Source organism: Protopterus annectens, chromosome 1.part1 (assembly GCF_019279795.1).
Source record: "Protopterus annectens isolate FY-2018-M chromosome 1.part1, PAN1.0, whole genome shotgun sequence".
NCBI classification, from domain to species: Eukaryota; Metazoa; Chordata; order Ceratodontiformes; family Protopteridae; genus Protopterus; species Protopterus annectens.
This window is the reverse complement of record NC_056726.1, coordinates 310,316,688-310,337,140: the sequence shown is the minus strand read 5'-3', so window position 1 is coordinate 310,337,140 and position 20,453 is coordinate 310,316,688. Positions and strand designations below refer to the sequence as shown.

The 20,453-nt window shown below is 41.2% G+C and overlaps 1 long non-coding RNA gene across 1 annotated transcript in view; it reads right to left on the bottom strand.

Annotated features, from left to right (window-relative positions):
* LOC122804750 overlaps nt 1-17,524 on the bottom strand; it is a 331,892-nt gene extending 314,368 nt beyond the window's left edge. The window contains exon 1 of the long non-coding RNA XR_006365239.1: nt 17,486-17,524. This is a non-coding gene — a long non-coding RNA (uncharacterized LOC122804750). The remainder of the gene's footprint in view (nt 1-17,485) is intronic.
* Between the last annotated feature and the right edge of the window lie 2,929 nt (nt 17,525-20,453).

The following is a 20,453-nucleotide window of genomic DNA, read 5'->3' as shown; positions in this document are numbered from 1 at the left end:
AGAATTACCTTGTCGTCGCTTTTTAAATTGTTGTTTTCCCCTGAATGTCTGAGATGGACACCTGCAAAGCCTCTTTGGATGTGCTGGCAGCCAGATTCTCACCAGCCTCCAACACAGTCATGGCAGAGAAATATGACAATATAGCTGGGTGAACCTCTGGGTTTGTAAAACCTCAGGAGAAACACCTGGCAGAGGTTGGATAGTGGAAGATTCAGGTCATACCTTTTTCACCTTCTTCTTCCATAATGGCTGACCCTCGGGGCAAGAGATTCCTTCCACTGTATCTTTAGCAAGAAGCTTAAAATGCTGGTTCACAAGATACAAGGAAAGAGAAGAAAGTCTACTGCAAAGGGTTTTCAGGACAAATGCCTGACAAACTGAACAAGACGTATGGTCATGAGAAAGCTCCTAGGCAAAAAAGACACTTATAGTTGCAGTCTTTATGGGGAATCTGTCTCCCAAACTGGCATTTACCCTTCCTGGATGACATTAACCCCAAGGACCACAAAAAAAAAAGCAAGAAAAAACAAAAACCTCTACTGGGCACTAATCTGCAACAGTTAGAAGTCAGCAAACAGGCATAGATAGTCACTGCAGAACAAAAATGCATTCAACTGACAGAAAACAGAAGCAGGTAAACAGACTGATGGTGAAAAGAGATGTCTGAACTGGCGGCAAAGAAGTTCAGATTATGGTAAGTCTAAACGTCAACTTTATGCCCTACATTATGCAAGGAACATTTGGGTGACGCTCAGCGTACCTTAAAGCAATAGTATTGTTTGGTAGACTGACCGGACTTTGGGTTTCTATGGCAGGGAATCCCCATATGTTAAGAATACTGCAGCAGTGAATGTAAGGATATCAAATGTGACAAATGTGGAACATTCCACTTACTAACAGCTCACTAGCAAATTTGACCAGGAAGTTCACAGAATAGTTACAATGAGTTGTTTTATACTTTTTGAAAGTTCTTTTGAGGTAGTACTATGATTCAATTTTATCATGGTTATTAAGTTTATTTATTTACATGTTTGCCTGCTGCTGACCCAGACTACTGCACTGATCTCAGTGAGCCGTTTTACAGGCACAGCCTGACATACACAACCACATCAAGAATATAACGAATGATTAAACACAGTCAACAATATAAACATTAACAGTTCCTGCAAGTACATACAAACTGAGGGTGATGAGAAAAAAAACAATACAGCAATATTTTACAACACAGCAACAATGCATTCACAATGTTAAATCAACAGATGGCAAGTGATATGGAAGGTTTAGTTTGTATAAGAAAGGTGAGAAAACATAGAAGTGTGGGGCATGAGAGGCGTAATGAGTTACTGAGTAGTGGGAGTTGGTGATAAGGAAGGGGTGAATGCAATTATGTGACATGGTTGTTTTGGAAGCATTTATAGTGGGCCTGTTTGAGAAGATAGAATCTTATTAAAAATAAATGTGTTACAGACCCATTCAATGTGGAATCATGTGAAACTAGAGGTGGGAAAGCCAGAGCTGGCTTGACTATAAGCTCAGTTCTGGCTTGTGAACCCGCAGGTTTAAAAGTCAAGTAAGAGCTGAGGCACAATTTAAAGTTGTTTTTTTTGAGTAACTGTTGACTGTTGAACTGTTCATTCAGACCAAACCTGTGCCCTGACAGTACTTTCTATTGCACCCAGTCTGTGTATCTAACCATTGAGATTGGATGGAATACCAGAGAGGGTGATGCCACATGGTACAGTGGTGAAAATGGAAAAGATTCAAACATTTTTCATGCAATAAAACTATTGCAAGTCATTGTAGTTGGAAAACTCTGTTTTAAAAAGATCTGCTGGTCATTTTAGGATGAGGGTGCATTATTTCCTTTACTTCAGAGTATGTGCATGCTTCCATGTAAGGAGAGGAGCCTGTTTCAATGAGAGAAAGAGATCAAGAGATCTTGGAAAGCACTACCAATTCTAAGGACAGTGTGGGCAGAATTCTTTTGTTTCTTTGTTTTTACTGAGGTAACAGCCAGTTTCTCAATTGTCTCTGATTTTAGCTCAGTGTTGTGAATCTCCGAGAGGTGTGTATGTCTGGGGGTGAGTATAAGTGTTCAAGAGCAATATGCTGAAATTACTACATTATTGTAGTAGCTTTTTTTTCCTTTCACTTTCCTCACCATCAAGCATTACAGAGGGCACAGAACTTGGCTGTTGTTTTGGGGAAGGGGTGTGGTGGAATTTTGTATATGAGAGTAAAAGGTCATCATATAATCATTGCTAGCAGAAAGGTGTTATGACTTACTTTACCAAACACAAGCTGAAAAAGCAAAATGTTACTGTACAGAAAGTGAATATCATGTTGGGGGAATAAATACATGACAGGAAATGTCAGTTATGGTTGATATGGTTTGTTGGAGAGCAGTACCAATCAAAGAGCAAAGTTTTGCCATTATTATTATATTTTGTGGTAACTTCACAGTCAGGGGTGGTGTACCTTCTCAGAAAGGGTACAGTCTACTGGGACAGTGTATTTATTTTGTACCCAAATATTTAGGTTATTCAGAATACTGTTGTTTTTTTATATTAGTGTGGGCTGCCTTACAAGAGTTGAAAATTTGTTTCTTACATACACCTAACAAAATCCAACATTTCACAGGTTATTGTTGTTCCATTTAGGTGATGCACCTAGTTTTTACCTTGGGGCTGTTTAACCAGTTCTTGGAAAGTGTAGTGAACCAACTACAAAATAAATCCACTCAAGACAAACTCAAGGTTATGCTGCTTAATGCTAGGAGCCTAAACAGGAAACTGCACTCCCTGGAAGCATTCCTTACCTTGGAATATACTGAAATCTGTGCAGTCACTGAGACATGGTTCAAAGCCGGCAGCAAATCAGATATCCTGTAAAGTCCTTTAAAGCTAGTTATGAAGTTAAATTAGCATCCCTAGCTAAGGATAATCATAGCTACATCTGAAAGGGAACACCAACTATGTGCCAAACTTATAGTGGACAATGCGTCTCATACTGAACCTGAGGAAACTGCCAACCTTCTAGTTGACAGACTTGGCGCAACCTCCCCGTCCCCACCAGCCATACCACAAAGTATACCTGACACCAGTCCTCTACCTAGTATCTTCAAACAGCAGGTCATATCCGCACTCTCCAAGGCCAAAAACATGGCCTCTTTGGGACCAGATAACATCCCAGGCCGCTTACTAAACAATCTAAAACAAGACCTACTGGAACCACTTGGCACTCTCTTTAACCTCATCGTGAGTACTGGCTTTGTTCCAGCAGAGTGGAGAACAGCAATAGTAATCCCCTTGCATAAAGGGCGTCCATCAACCGACCTTGGAAAATATAGACCATAAGCCTAACCAGCCTTATCTGCAAGGCCATGGAAAGAATCATCATGGATGGACCTTATCAACAAGGACATAGATGACCTTCAAATTCTTGACCCGACCCAGTCTGGCTTTGTTAAGGGTAGATCATACTTACTGAACCTGGTGGACTTCTTTATGAATGTCACCAAAGCCCTGGATGAAGGCAAAACAGTACATACTGCCTATCTTCACTTAGCCAAGGCTTTTGACATGATCTCCAAATCAGGCATCCTTGAGAAACTCTCCCAGCTGGGGATTAACCCATATGCAACTAGATGGGTAGCCAACTGGCTCACCAATAGAATGCATACTGTCAAGGTTGGGGATTCCACCTCTATCAGTAGACCAGTTACCAGTGTCATACCACAAAGATCTTGTGCTGGGCCCTCTACTGTTTGGAATCTATTTCTCGGAAGTCCAAGTGAAAGTAGATGGCCTTTGGCTTACCAAGTTCACTGATGATTGCAAACTGGGAGCAATCATTGAGTCCCCAAATGATGTTAATATATTACAAAAGGGGCCAACACAAATGACTGGTGCCAAAGCCATGGACTAAAACTAAATGCAAAAAAGTGCATTATCATCCCCTTTGGCAAAGAGGAAGTCCCTGCAAATAAAAATACTGACATCATCCCACCTAAGCTCAAACCAAGTGGTGTGGGAATTAAGAACGCAGGTTGATAGCAATCTAAACTTCAATCACCATGTGTCCACAGTGGTAAGGAAAGCCTTCTAAGTTGCACATCTCATAAGTAACAGCATCACATCCAAGACTAAGAATGTTACAACTTCTCTGTACTCGGCCCTAATCAGACCACTAATAGAGTGCAATGCTCACTTTTGCATGTAACTCACCAGAACCAGACACCTGCAGCTAGACAGACCACAGAGGTTTTTCATCAAGAAATTTCAGGGCCTCCAAAACATAACCTACATGGAAAGACTGAAAGCCCTGTCACTGTACTCTGTATCCTACTGGCTGCTGAGAAGCGACTTGTGCCTGGCCTACAGAGCCGTCTCTGACCTTGCCCTAATGCAAATGCTACATATCTACAAATCAATTAGGATAAGAGTCCCTCGCTCCAGGGATCTCAACCTAGCCTGTGACAGTAACAGAACATGCTGGAGAGACAGATATATCTCTCAGAGTTTGCCAATCCTCTGGAATAAACTCCCAATTCACGTGAAGCAGAGCCCCTCAATAACCCTATTCAAGGTCAACCTGGACAATTGGATGGCAGATCGTAAATTCACCCTGAGGGAGACACCTATGGTCCTCATGGACAGAGGCAGTCAGTGCTGTAAAGGATTAAACTAAACTGCATGTGTTTTAGAAGGCTGGTGTAGGTGACTGCACAGGTATCCTGGAGTCATGTAAAAGTACTGAGTGATAAGTTTGCTAAGTTTCATTTTTCTGAGCCTGAGGCACTGTATCTTGTTAGCCATGTAGCAGAAAGGGAACTTATTCCTTATTAGGATAAAACATAGATAACTAGTATATAATGTGTTTTTACTAAACTTGGCATGTTCCTATTGGATATATGATAGTGGTCTGATGGATGAAATGCACTATCTTGGTATTTTTCTATTGGGTGTTAGCAGTGGTCTCACAGATAAAGTTTATTACTTTGATAAGAATTTTCTATAAAATGTTTCTAAAATCCTTTGTTCGAGGAGGCATGACTTTCTTGAGTACTGTCTCCCATGTGTGTTTTTAATAAAATAATTGTACTTTGATCTGCCAAGAGACTGAAGTATTTATTTAAACCTTAACAGTATCGATCATAGACTTAGTCTGCGAATAACGACCATCTAACCAAGGTCAGTTAGGGAACATGGGTATAACACGGCTAGGCTTGTAAAGGCCCTAGGGCCATTAGCCTAGTAGCCTCCTATGAACCTACTGTGCACTAAATCATCATTAGACTACAATGTGAAAACATTAATTTCTTTCTACTATCCAGGATAACATCCCTGTTCCTGCATACAAAGTTCTGTACTTCTATGTTGTGCATATTATAATTTTTTCCCTATTTCTCTATGTCAGCAGACATTTAGTTTGGGCATGGAGAAGGAGAGGCTGGATGTAAGCTGTTAGGAAGTGTCATCAACATACCATCACGTCAGCATTCATTTGTTTCAGTGAATGCTGGCAATACCAAAGCCTATTTGCCTGTAACTGTACTTTTAATTTGGTAATGAACTTCAAGTCATAAAGTTATTTTTAAGTGAACTATTGTTCCAATTATTTGCTCTGTCTCTGCTGTTAATGGACTCTAAGAGCCAAGCCTGCCCCTTCGACTCGGCTCTTCTTCAAAAATCATTGTGAAGCACAGACTTTTTAAGAGTCAAAATGGGGAATGTTCCTTGCAATTATGTATATTTGCATGGTTACCCTCTGTCCCTCTTCTTACAGGATAGGCCCTCTCAGGGCAGCCTGCGATGCGTCCTTCAAAAAAATATGAAACGGTTCCACCATTCGAAGATAAGAAATATTTTCTTACTTTACTTCAATTGTTGCTGAATCTAAGAAACAACAAGTAAAAGTAATGTTATGTATAAATTTTTGGTAATAAAGTAAAAAATCAAGTAATTTTAAACTGATCGTGAGTGTATTTATAATGTGCCTGCAGCATCTCACCCAGTAAAGTCCCACTTTGGAAAACTGAAAACTGGCAACTTTGACAGTAACATGTGCTGAAAGCATGTGCATGTGTATTTATAATGTATGTGCCCGCAGCATCTCGCCCAGTAAGGTCCCACTTTGGAAAAATGAAAAACTGCCAACTTTGACAATAATTATAAACTTGCATAAAATTAGACCTGTTAGTAACAGCCTGAATTTAATTGCTGGAACCTGTGTTCTGAGAGACTGCCTTCCACTCTATCTGCAAATATACACAGCTGAGTTTATATTTTTTGGTTTTAGAGTTTGTACTGTTAATTGTTGCTTAGATCTCTGTTAAAACTGTTGTCTCCCTGTTCTGAGAGACTGTTTTCCAATCTATCTGCAAATATACAGAGCTGAGTATATTTTTTGGTTTTAGAGTTTGTACTGTTAATTGTTGCTTAGATCTCTGTTGAAGCTGTTATCTCCCTGTTCTGAGAGACTGCTTTCCAATCTATCTGCAAATATACAGAGCTGAGTATATTTTTTTGGTTTTAGAGTTTGTACTGTTAATGGTGCAGCAGTAACATTGTTGCCTCACAGCAAGAGGTTCTCCTGTTCAATTCTTGGCTGGAGTGCGGGCAGTGCCTTCTGTGTGGTGTCTGCATGTCCTCCCTGCGGTTGAGTGGCATTCCGAAAGACATGCGTGAGTGGGCGTGCCTTTGTTGAAGGTTGGGTGTCGAGCTGGCAACTCGGCACCGTAAATACATACTGCCAATCATTAGTGGACCAGAGTTCCGCTGTGGCGACCCCTAACCAGGAAAAGCCGAAAGACAAAGAATAAGAGTTTGTACTGTTAATTGTTGCTTAGATCTCTGTTGAAACTGTTGTCTCCCTGTTCTGAGAGACTGCTTTCCAATCTATCTGCAAATATACAAAACTGAGTATATTTTTTCGTTTTAGAGTTTGTACTGTTAATTGTTGCTTAGATCTTTGTTGAAACTGTTTTGGCTCACCCACCCTCCCTATTTCTGGCTTGTAGTTCAAATTTGGTGGCTTTTGCAGTTGCCCGCCCCACTGTAGATATGATCTGGGACACTCATTTTTTAAACTGTGTTTGGTCTAATATTGCTACATACTCAAGTGTGCTAGCTTGCACTGCATGTGAATTGTTTTTAATACCGTTTTAGCTACTTTTCTATAAAAAAAAACAAAAAACTGTAAACCTGTTTTCTACCTTTCCTGTAACTAGTGTTCCAGATACAGATTTGCTGTATCCAGGACTGTATGTAAGCTTCTGAGCCCCCCATGCCTTTCTGTGTTGGAGGGAAGCCTTATAGCTTATCAGTGGGAGTGGGAAGCACTAGGTAACCTGTCTACCACATAAGGAGTGGTTCTGGCCCAGAAATTGTAGTTATTGGCCGTTTGGGCAACCTCTTCCATCTCTCTCAACTTTCTGATTTGAAAGCCTGCATTTGCACTTGTGTCTGTCCTGCAACTCGTCTAGTGCAGATACAGATTCTTAGTTTTAGCACTTAAATTTGCTTATTCATGCTCAGCACTTGATCAGAACTTGTAAGCACTAAATAAGCTACTAATTACTATAACACTCAACCTTTCTCACTACCTAGAGGAAAACAGTTTTTGTACTTACTTTTCTCACTTGCTTAGAGAAAAACAGCTCTTGTACTCACTTTCCTCACTTATCTAGAGGAAAATAGTTTTTTATTCAGGCATGTCCAAGGGTCAGCTCCCAGTATTCTCTCCTGTCTATCTGATGAATCTGGGCATCTTGAGGCAATGTAGAAATTGCCTCATGTACACAGACAACCCTCTCCTCCTACTACCCAACACTGCAACCTGTGAGAGATGCACTTATCTAGCCAAACTGGAGGTAAAGCTCTCTCCAACCAAGACTGAACTTGACAGTCATGAGGAGAAGGTAAACATTTGCACCACACCACACTCATCACATAGTCTCACTAAATCTACACCACCAAATTCCACACATAGTAACACAAAAACAGTCACAGAGGCTCTCAATAATAATCTGTCTAAGCAACAGAGACCTCCAAAGCAGAAACGCAAGCAACCTCCATCCTCCAACACAACCCAAATGACACATAGCCCACAGACTCAGTGTGCCACTCAACCACAGCCAATAAGGCAAAACAAAGTACCCAACACACTAGTCATAGGTGCCTCTATAATCAGGCACACTGATGTCCCACTTACCAGGCTGAGCAAAGAGAAGTTTACTGTCAGCTGCCTGTCGGGTGCCAGGATCCGCCACATAACCCATGCACTCAGGTCACTCCACAACAAGTACAAGTATGACTCTGCCATTGTCCATGTTGGTGTGAATGACCTGAGACGTACCTCCCTGGACTACATGAAAAGAGACATGAAAGAGCTCTCCAATCTTGTAGCCCAGGCAGGTATGACCCTAGCCCTGAGTAGCATTCTGCCATCGCCCAGAATGATACCGCAGTACAAGGACAAAATGATTGACTTCAACAATTGGCTAAGCTTCTGGTGTCATTCTAAGGGGATACAGTATCTGTCTGCTTGGGATGAAATGGCCTGCACCTGTCGCCCCTGGGATTCCGGATACTGGCTAAGGCTCTTGCTGCCCCTATAGTGCCTTTTTTAGGCAAGGTTCAAATGACAAATTCACCACTGTAGCAGGAACATGCAAGCAAAAACTGAGGGTAATGCTACTCAATGCTAGAAGTCTAAATCTCAAAATGCACTCACTCGAGGCACTCCTTAAAATGGAGAACATTGATATCTGTGCAGTGACTGAGACATGGTTCAAGGCTCCAGAGAGCACCCCTGCACTACCAGGCTATAACTCATACCACACTTTTCGGCCATGTAACCTGGACCGAAACACCAAAGGCGAAGGTGTGTCCATATTCATTAAGGATATCCACACCTCCAGGCTAGTTGCTCAGCATAATGCATCCGAGGTTATCCAAGTGCAACTACCTCTGGGCAAAATTGCAATCCAAATTGTAGCTTGCAACAGATCCCCCATCATGCCCTAGGATTCCCTCTCCTCTTTTCTTGATGTACTGGAAAATATTAGGGTTCAAGCAAACACCCTAATAATGGGTGACTTCAACTACCCCACCATTAACTGGGAAAACTACTTATGTACCAACTCCTTAGCTCAATGCTTTCTGGAATTCATAAACTCCAATGCCCTGGATCAACTTATCCACACCCACATCAGGGGCAACAATATCCTAGAACTAGACATTACCAACATGAGTGACCGGTGTTCTACACCTGAACTCAACTCCTTGTTGGTCCGATCTGACCCTAAGCTAATCACCCTTGATATCCACATCCCCCCCCCCCATTAAGGAAACCACGGTAAAAAAATTTCTCCAAAGCCAACTTCATGCTTCTTAAGACAGAAGTGGTGAACTTCATGACACCCATACAGTTACAACTGCTGAATCTTACACAAATGCACTCTATAAGCACTTACACGAGTGCATGGATCATGCTATCCCAAACAGAATCAAGATGCTATCCTCCAAAAAAAGGAAGCCAGTCTGGTGGTCCCCTGCCATAAACAAACTGTACAACAGAAGGAAGAAACTGTTGCAAAAGAGAGTAAAATCCCATGAGTGGAGGAGCTCCCTGGTCAGCCTCAGTAAGAAGCTGAGATCCCTTATAAGATCCTCCAAAGCTAGCTACGAAAACAAAATCGCCACTAATTCTAAGGACAACCACAAAGCATTCTATAGCTATGTCAAGAATCTCGATGGCAACACCCAGATCTGCTCTGAGTTACAGCATAACGGCACGAAAATTACAGAACCAACTGATTTGCCAACATCCTGGCAGATAGGTTCAGTGCTAACTTTACCCCCCGCCACCACAGGGCCCATATCTATACAGGAAGAATGCAGAGTCCCTGTAATCACAACTATGCAAGTAAAAGCTGCACTCTCTAATAAAGCCAAACACACAGCATCCATGGGACTGGACAACATCCCAGGCTGCGTTTTACACGAACTTCAGAACGAACTGGCTCCCCACTTAAGCACCATGTTCAATAATAGCCTCACATCAGGCTTTGTGCCCACTGAATGGCGCTCAGCAACAGTTATCCCACTCCACAAATGGGGGAGCCACCATTGATCCCGGGAACTATCGACCTATTAGTCTGACGAGCCTGGTCTGCAAGACCAAGGAACGTATCATCTTGGAACTTATAAACAAAGACATTGGTAACCGCCAAACTCTGGATCCCACCCAGTTCAGGTTTGTGAAAGGCAGAGCATGCCTCCTGAACCTGATCGACTTCTTTGAGGCAGTCACCAAAGCCGTAGATGAGGGTAAGGTGGTTCACACAGCCTATCTTGACCTCGCCAAGGCTTTTGACACCATCCTCCATTCTGGAATTATAGCTAAACTCAATAAACTAGGTATAAATCCCTACGTCACAAGATGGGTTGCCAACTGGCTCACTGTCAGAACCCACACAGTAAAAGTTGCAGACTCCAAATCTGACCTCAAAGCAGTGACAAGTGGAGTACCACAGGGTTCCGTCCTGGGATCTCTCCTGTTTGGTATCTACTTCTCTGAAGTACAGGCTAACACAGAAGCCCTCTGGCTAACGAAGTTCGCAGAGGACTGCAAACTAGGAGCCACAGTCAAGTCCCCAAACGATGTGGACATCCTACACAAGGCCCTCGCTGAGACAGATGCCTGGTGTCAGAACCATGGCCTCTAGCTAAATGCCAAAAAGTGCAGTGTCATCCCCTTTGGTAAAAACTCTGTACCCATGAACTACCACATAGGCAGCAATCTACTTAACACCGAATGTGTGATGAGAGACCTTGGGACCCAGGTGGACAGTAGTCTCTCCTTTGATAGTCACATCGCCACAGTAGTCAGGAAGTCCTTCTATGTGGCACACCTCATCATAAAAGGATTCTCATCCAGGAAAAAACGTCATTGTTCCTCTCTACTCGACACTCATTAGACCCATTATAGAGTACAACGCCCCTTTTGGAATGTACCTCACAAGACATCTGCAGCAGCTGGAAAGGTCACAGAATTGACTCTCCGGCTGACACGGACATCCTCCAAAAGGGCCTTACTGAGACGGACACCTGGTGTCAAAGTTATGGCCTCAAGTTAAATGCCAAAAAATGCATAGTCATCCCATTTGGGAAAAACAAAACACCTACGAATTACCACATAGGTGGCGGCCCCCTTAATACAGAAGAAAAAAACAATTGGCAGCCAGTACAACTCGCTTACTGCCTCCACTCTCAGCCAACAGCTAGGATCGAACAAAATTCGAATACTCAAAAGTAAAAACGAAACTTCATTTAATCACAGTGGTTTAGCGCTTTCACTTGCAAGAGGCAAGCTTCATCAGAACAACAATGAAAAAGAATCAACTGTTTAAATACAAGAAACGGCGCCAAAATAGGCTAATTACAATTGATTACATCATTAAAAATTATTATTCATTTAAAAAAACATTCTGACATATAAAAATTGCAAATCCCTTAAGAATGTTATTGTCAGTTTAAATATAAAAATGCAATGATAGTATATTAACATAAACCTTAATAAATCATAACCTAATACTACAAGATTATAAAAATACATCCTAACAAATAATATCAGTCCATGATAAGTAGGGGTTTAATTGAGATGTATTCATTTAGTCCTGGTGCTGTGGTGGCGTCAGTATATACCTGCCACCACAATTCCCGATATAAGAGGTGATTCTTAATATTACCACCTCTAGGGTTGTTTTTAATCAGTTCCAGGATCCCAAACTTAAAATTGTGGTCACTGCCACAATTTAAAATATGTCTGAATAAGGCATTTTTAGTGTCTTTCTTCCTTATAGAGTACAAATGGGTATATATTCTCTGTCTCAACTGTCTCTCTGTTTTTCCTATATAGAAATATTGACAGGACATACAAAGTGCAATATATACCAACATTGTCGACCTACAATTTCCTTTTGTTAAGTGTAACCTAGTGTGATTTGTATTATTCAGACATAATGAGTCCTGTTCACAAATATATTGGCACTGATGACATGTGCCACATTTTGAAGTACTGATACCGTTCTGGTTAACCAGTAACGGATTTCTATCCAAAATATGTTTAAAATTTTTACCCATTCTGAATACAAAATGAGGTTGAGTCCCTACTTTGTCCATTATATCATTTACTGAAGTTAAGATGTGCCAATTATTGAGCACTATATTTCTAATAGACTGACTACATGGACCATATTCAATAACAAGGGAGTTACTATATAATCGGGTAACATTCATAGAAATGATGTGTGAACTCTTATTGCTTTTAGTACATTTAATGGTAGAATTCCTATTGTCTTCGTTTGCCACCATAGTCGTTGGCCCTGTTCTTAAAATTTACTTTCACATACAATAACAATGGGGTGCCTTATTTGGATACCCTGGTTTCTAAAGATATTAAAGGTTTTAAATCAACCATTTATAGGAAGATGACGTTTTCTAACTCATACTTAGACTTCAATAGTTACCATCCTTATAAACTGAAAAGAAACATCTTTAAGGGTCAATGCATTCGGGCCATAAGAATGACCTCCAATTTTGATGACTTAGTCAATGAATTGAATTTTATATTTGATTTATTCAAGGATAGAGGTTATGATGAGTTAATGTTGAAAGATATCATGAAATATACACTGGGACAACGGGAACAGAGATATATACCCTTATTGGGGACAGTGAATGGGCCAACGACTATGGTGGCAAACGAAGACAATAGAAATTCTACCATTAAATGTACTAAAAGCAATAAGAGTTCAGACATCATTTCTATGAATGTTACCCGATTATATAGTAACTCCCTTGTTATTGAATATGGTCCATGTAGTCAGTCTATTAGAAATATAGTGCTCAATAATTGGCACATCTTAACTTCAGTAAATGATATAATGGACAAAGTAGGGACTCAACCTCATTTTGTATTCAGAATGGGTAAAAATTTAAAACATATTTTGGATAGAAATCCGTTACTGGTTAACCAGAACGGAATCAGTACTTCAAAATGTGGCACATGTCATCAGTGCCAATATATTTGTGAACAGGACTCATTATGTCTGAATAATACAAATCACACTAGGTTACACTTAACAAAAGGAAATTGTAGGTCGACAATGTTGGTATATATTGCACTTTGTATGTCCTGTCAATATTTCTATATAGGAAAAACAGAGAGACAGTTGAGACAGAGAATATATACCCATTTGTACTCTATAAGGAAGAAAGACACTAAAAATGCCTTATTCAGACATATTTTAAATTGTGGCAGTGACCACAATTTTAAGTTTGGGATCCTGGAACTGATTAAAAACAACCCTAGAGGTGGTAATATTAAGAATCACCTCTTATATCGGGAATTGTGGTGGCAGGTATATACTGACGCCACCACAGCACCAGGACTAAATGAATACATCTCAATTAAACCCCTACTTATCATGGACTGATATTATTTGTTAGGATGTATTTTTATAATCTTGTAGTATTAGGTTATGATTTATTAAGGTTTATGTTAATATACTATCATTGCATTTTTATATTTAAACTGACAATAACATTCTTAAGGGATTTGCAATTTTTATATGTCAGAATGTTTTTTTAAATGAATAATAATTTTTAATGATGTAATCAATTGTAATTAGCCTATTTTGGCGCCGTTTCTTGTATTTAAACAGTTGATTCTTTTTCATTGTTGTTCTGATGAAGCTTGCCTCTTGCAAGTGAAAGCGCTAAACCACTGTGATTAAATGAAGTTTCGTTTTTACTTTTGAGTATTCGAATTTTGTTCGATCCTAGCTGTTGGCTGAGAGTGGAGGCAGTAAGCGAGTTGTACTGGCTGCCAATTGTTTTTTTCTTAATACAGAAGAGATAATAAGAGATCTGGGGACCCAGGTAGATAATAATCTCTCCTTTGACAATCATATTGCCAGAGTAGTTAGGAAATCCTTCTATGTGGCCCATCTAATTACTAAAGGTTTCCCATCTAGAAATAAAGAGGTTATAGTCCCCCTCTACTCGTCACTCATTAGACTCATCATAGAATACAATGCCCCATTTGGGATGTACCTCACAAGACACTTCCAACAGCTGAAAAGACCACAAAAGTACCTCACCAAGAGGATTACTGGCCTCAAACATATGTCCTACGCAGCCCGACTGAAAAAACTCTGGCTGTGCTCAGTGGCATATCTCTTACTCAGAGGTGATCTTTGCCTGACTTACAAAGCCATGTCCAACTCAGAATTGATGGACATGCTCCACCTAAAGAAATCCAAGTCACTGCAAGCCACGCACTCTAGTGAGCTAAACCTCACCACAACAATAAATAGAACATGCTGGAGGGATAGATTCCTGTCACAGAGACTCCCCATGCTTTGGAACAAAATTCCAAATTACATCAGGCAGAGCCCCTGGCGAAACTGAAGTGTATTAACCCACCAGATGTGCAGTAGCAAGCCCCTCCCAAACCCCGCCTGCGAGCATTTTGACTGCACCGCCCACCGTTTGATTGAAAGAGGCCACCATAACACAAGGTAATATAGATCTATAAACAGAAAACATGATACACGTATTCATATCCACCAAAACAAAAGGTAATTGCACAAAAAAATTAGATTATAAAGAAAACATTGTATGCATAACATGTCTTTAAGCTCCTGGGACATTTTTGAGCTTGAGCTTCTTTCTCTGCCGCATATAGTAACACTTGTATTTTAGATCAGACTGTGTTTTAAGTAAATGAAGCTGAATCATTTGTGTCTTTCTTAGAGACGTCAGCTAAAGATGTCATTTCTACAGAAAGAAACACATATAATGTAGAAAAAGGACATTTGTTAAAGTAGTACATGGATATATCATTCGTATGTGAATTTAAAAGTGGAAAGCGTGGACTTACTTTATTAGAAAAGTACTTTAATATTGTACATCAGTGTGAAATGATTAAGAATTAGTTGAAGCAGTAATCTGGAATCGCAGTAATAAGTTTAAACACTGTGTCAGTGAGCTTGTAGAAAAAAAGAAGTTCCCTTTTAGTTTGATTTTGAATGAGAGGTACAAAGTGATAGACTTAATTTCTGACAAAGAAGTGCTTGATAACCTGCTGTAACGTTTTCCGTTATAGGAGCAACACTTTAAACCCAGTCACCGAGCTCTGAATCCAGTGTCTTGTCATGTCCTTCCACTCTTAATCTAACCAAGTGTGTATAAAATATTTTACTGGATAATACTTAAAAAATGACATGTCAATTCTACATTTTACACAACATAGAAAATACATGACAAGACACTAGATCCAGAGCTCAGCAACCGCTTTTAAAGTGTTGCCCTGATAACGGAAAAGTACCCATTTTTTTTAATTCGCAAATCGGTGCAAAAGTGCAAAGGCAAGTACTGTTTGTACAGTTACATTTACAAACAGAAAACACGGTACACATCTCATTTTTCAATTGAGCCTTCTAAAGACTGTGTGGTTTTCTGGCAAATCACTGATGATTGCACTTACTGAAGAATACCAAACATTTGATGTTGCTAAGATAGACAGCCCAGTAATGCCTTTTAGGTTTATGACACCAAGATTAAAAACCTTTCCCTATTTCTTTGGCCCCCTGCACATAAGCATGTCATTGCCGTTGTTAATCCCCGCCCTCCCGCATGTTAATCACTGTGGGCACGCCCATTCCTGCTCGAACTCCGTGGTGGGTTAATACACTTCAATTTCGCCGAGGCCCTTACTAACACTCTTCAAGAGAAACTTTGACGAGTGGATGGGTAACAGAAAATACAGCCCTGGGATCACTTCATTGGCTCTACTTGACAGAGGATCAGTTAATTAATCAATGGGGCGGCGAAAACTGACACACTCTGGCTAGGCTTATAAATGCCCTCGGGCAGATAGCCTAGTACCTACCTATGAACCTATAAGTACCTCACAAAGAGAATTACTTGCTTCAAACAAATGCCCTACACTGACCGTCTCAAAAAACTCCAGCTTTACTCCGTAGCATATCGCCTACTCCGAGGTGATCTCTGCCTAACATATACAGCTATGTCAAACCCAGAGCTGATGGACAAGCTACACCTAAAGAAATCCCAATCCCTCCGAGCTGCACACTCTAGGGACCTAAACCTTGTCACCACAATAAACAGGACATGATGGAAGGATAGATTCCTGTCCCTGAGACTTCCCATACTCTGGAACAGGCTACCCATCTATGTCAAGCAAAGTTCTTCATTAGCACTCTTCAAGAAAAATCTTGATGAGTGGATGGGAAATAGGAAATACACCCCAGGGATAACTTCTGTGACTCTGCTCGACAGTGGCACAGGAAAATAACTTTCTTGGGTGGCGTAAGCCAGGGAACCTTGTTGGCTAGGCTTATGTAGGCCCTTGGGCCGATAGCCTGGTACCTACCTATGAATTATTACATGCACTGAAAGCATCACTGATGACTTCTCTGTAGCCGCTTTTTCAAAATCCTGCTAATACCCACGATGTTCAAAGCTGTTGCAAGGGAGCGCGAAGGCAAACTCTAGACAGCTTTACTACATATCCTTCATTCTCTTCCTCTGCCGCTTTGGCAAGGTAAAAGATGAAAAAAATCAACTGAATGATGAATGGAGTCAAAAATGCAGGGAAAGCAGTTTTCTTTCAAATAAGTCAAGGTTATGAGGAAAGGGAGTAACTCTTACGTAAACACAGCTATCTTACATTCCCTCCAACAAAATGTGGAACACTTGCAGCTTCAATTTGGAAGGTGATGTTTATAAAAAATATTTTTGCCGCATATGACACATTAAGGCGGTTAAATTCATAGCATCGAACGTGTAACAAGCCCTTTCAGTGTGAAACCGAACTGTCGAAATTATAAACATTGCTCACAATAGGGCACACAAGACGTATGTACGCAAAATATAGCATGCCTCTTAAATCTCTGGGTGCAAATCTGGAAATAATGGAAGGACAAAGATCCAAAATAGGGGCATATTTTAAGTTTAACTAGTACCCTTATAAACAAGTTGCTAGAATAACAGGGTTTGTGTTAGTATTCTTTTCTGAAGAATTTTAATTTTGTAGTAACGTCAATCCTCAGTGTTTTGCCAGAAAAAAATAAACGTTTTAAGAGGCATTAATAAACAAAGAATATGAAGCGAAAACCTGGACAGTTGAGAGGTATAGTCACCGTTTGAAAATTATCTATCAGGAACTCTGCCGCACGACGCTCGCTAAATTATCACATTTAGTAATAACCATTTTAACATTGCTTTCACCTCGCTTGGAGCCGGCTGTTCTGAAATGTAAAGCAAATATCTGACACAGAGCCTGTTTATCGCATACAGAAACACTCCAAAAAATTCATCACCCCAGTAACGTACGTTAACTAAAAAAAGGAAGGTACTCTAGCTGCGTCTTTTAATTTAAATCTACTCACTATTTTTTACAGTTTCTGATCCATCCTTCATCAATAAAACAAAACAAAGTAAATAATAAGTGAGACTCATTTCAGAGAGTGCTCAATTCCACTTCCAGATAAATGTGCTGTCAATAATCTAACCGCTAGAACGACATAATTCCACGTGTTTGCTGAAGTGGAAAACGGCGTTTACAGAAAAAGATGGGCAACAACTCTAGTTTACAGCCATCGCCGCGCGATAATGTCGCCATGAGTACACATTACTTTTAAGTATGGAATTACGCAGCAAACACAATGAGTAAGTTTTTCTACACTCGTCCCTAATTTTAACTTAAGCATATTGTTTTCAGTATGTCATTATGTTGTAAAGCAACGAGGATTACCTCTGCTAAACATTGTTAACTGGGCAATTCAGATTTCTTGGTTTTTATAAAAATACACATCGATGTCCTTCATCTTTTTGACTGAATCACATTTTTGTATAGACTCATAGTCTTGGTTTTTATTTCCAGAAGAGCAAAGCAAGTCAGGCCTGGGAAGAATTTGCCTACTCACATCCAGTCATTAAGATTTGCCTTAAATTAATTGAGGATATCATTCTGTTTTATGTATAATATAATATTTCAGCGATGATGGACGCAGTAATTAATCTGCCTGCTTTCAGAGTGTTTTATTTGTTGATGGACGTTCAATGTATTTTGTTAATTTCTGATGTTATGTAGTCCAATCTCGCCTACATTCTTACCCGTGGGTTCAGAGCAGAATGTCGGCTCCGATTCAGCCAAAGTTTTTTAGCTCAAAGTCTTTCTATTGGCTGGGCTAAGATGGTATCCCATGCTTCACTGCTCTCTATCTCCAGATCTCGTTTGCCGCTCGTGTAGCTCGAACGTGGTTTTGCTCTTGGCTGTGGCTAAGTACCGTTTTTCTTCCTTATCAGAGAAATTTGTTGCAAACAAAAACCTATTTTAATAGCTATTGTGTGTTCTTGTCTTGTGGAAAAATTGTGTTTTGGATTTTTTTTTTGTGGTATCCCACTAACTGTTTCCAACGGGCTAGGCCTATTTTCAGTTAGAGGACCTAGACTGTCCCCTTGCTTTCTTTGGGACTTTTAAGTTTACTGGGACTAAGTACCGTTTAAATTAGAGGTATTAGTCCTTTCTCCCTTGTGTTTGTGTCTAAGGATCGTTTAACTTAAGAGATCTCGTGGTATTTGTGTGTGGTAGATTTTTCTCACCTTGTGACTGTTTGACCGTTGGGCCTTTATTCAGTGTTTGATTGTCTTGGTGCTTTATTATTGTTGGTTAACTATGTCCAAAGATACTAAGAAGCACAAGCCCTCGGGCTTCAAGAAGTGCTCTAGGTGCAGTTACAAAATGTCCATTACCGATGGACACTCCGTCTATGTAGTCTGGGAGTGATTCATCTCCAGGAGTCGTGCAGCTTCTGTCACGCTTTTAGTCCATGAGTTCTTCAGGAAAGGAATACATTGATTTTGAAAGGACTTCTGAAACCCTCCTTCGAGGAGGGTCTGGAGAGTGCTTCCAGCTCTAAGGCTAAATCTTCTAAATCAAGAGATCTCCAGCTCCTCGGAGCCACCGGAGAAAATAGCAAAGTCTGCTTCGACATCCTCGGCTCTGTTGTCTTTGGGACCGCAGGAAGTGTCAGTTGTTATGGAACCTGCTTCGGCTCCAATTTTCTTGGAACCTGTTCGGAGCCGATCGCTTAGCATTAGGCCAGTATCCCCTCCTCACAGGTCCTCTTCGGAGAGGAGGTCTCGATCTCCTTCTCTATTCTGTAAATCCTCCAGGATCTTATCAGATGTGGATGTCAATAGAGTGGTACATAGACTCCTTCAGTCACTGGTTCTGGCAAAATTGTTCTCGGCTCTGATCCAGTCGGCTCCGGAGCCAGTCCCTCAACCTGCTTCGAGACTTCCTCCTCCGAGCACACCTCAGCTTTCGGAGCTGGAGTTCTCGGCTCCACGTGATGTCCCTAGGTCGGTTCCGACAGCCCCTCCTGGCTTATCGGTCACGTCAGCTCTGACCCCGTCGGCACCGTCCACGGGGTTTAGGACTCAGGATTCTTCAGTCAGACCTGAGGGAGAGGCTTCGGGACACCTCTTGGCTTCTAGTCTCCCTCTTGGTGCTTCAACGCGGGGAAGTTTGACTCCTGTCGTGGCTTCAGAGGCTGGTTGTTCTTCGGACTTGGGGGTGCAGCCTTCAAGGCCATGCAGAGCGTGCTGGCCAGGTCGTCAGCGGCATCATGTGGGTCGGTCCTTCTGTCCCCTACTACACCGGTGCAGGTCTCTGATCACCATCTATCTCTAGACAGCGGAGCCCCAAGGCCTCAGGGTACCCCCATGAGTGGCCCCCACATTTCTGAGGGCCCCTTAGAGTTTTTGCCTGAGGAGCCACCCAGAAAGAAGACATGCAAGAGGAAGCATATAGATTCCCAGGATGAGTCTCTCACATCAGATACTGACCTCAAGGAATCGGAGGGGCCCCCAAGTCATCCTCTGAGGATGTTTCTTTCTCTGACATCCTAGAGATTTTGAAACAAAGAGGGGACTGGCCATCCAAAGCCCCCTCCGAGGAGGAGTCGGTCTTTCTGAAGGCCTTTGGTGCTCAGCCCTCCACCTCCTGGGTATCTCTACCCTTCGAGCTTCTGGATTTGGTTTGTCGAAGGGTGTGGGAAACCCCTGACTCTGTGGAACCAGTCCCCAGGAGACCCAATAAATTTTTGTCTGCTCCTCCTGATAAGGAATTTCTGTCCAAGGGAGTCCATGTGGATGCCATGGTGGTGACAGCTGCTACTCAGAAGGAATTAGCCGAGACTTCTTCCACCGTCCATCCCCCTAACAAGGAGTCTAGGACCATGGACCAGTATGGGAAGCACACTTTTTCTTCAGGGACCTTTACCTTACGGTCACTGAATTATTTATCACACTTTACACGGCTCCAGAGAGATCTCCTCAAGGAGCTTGGAG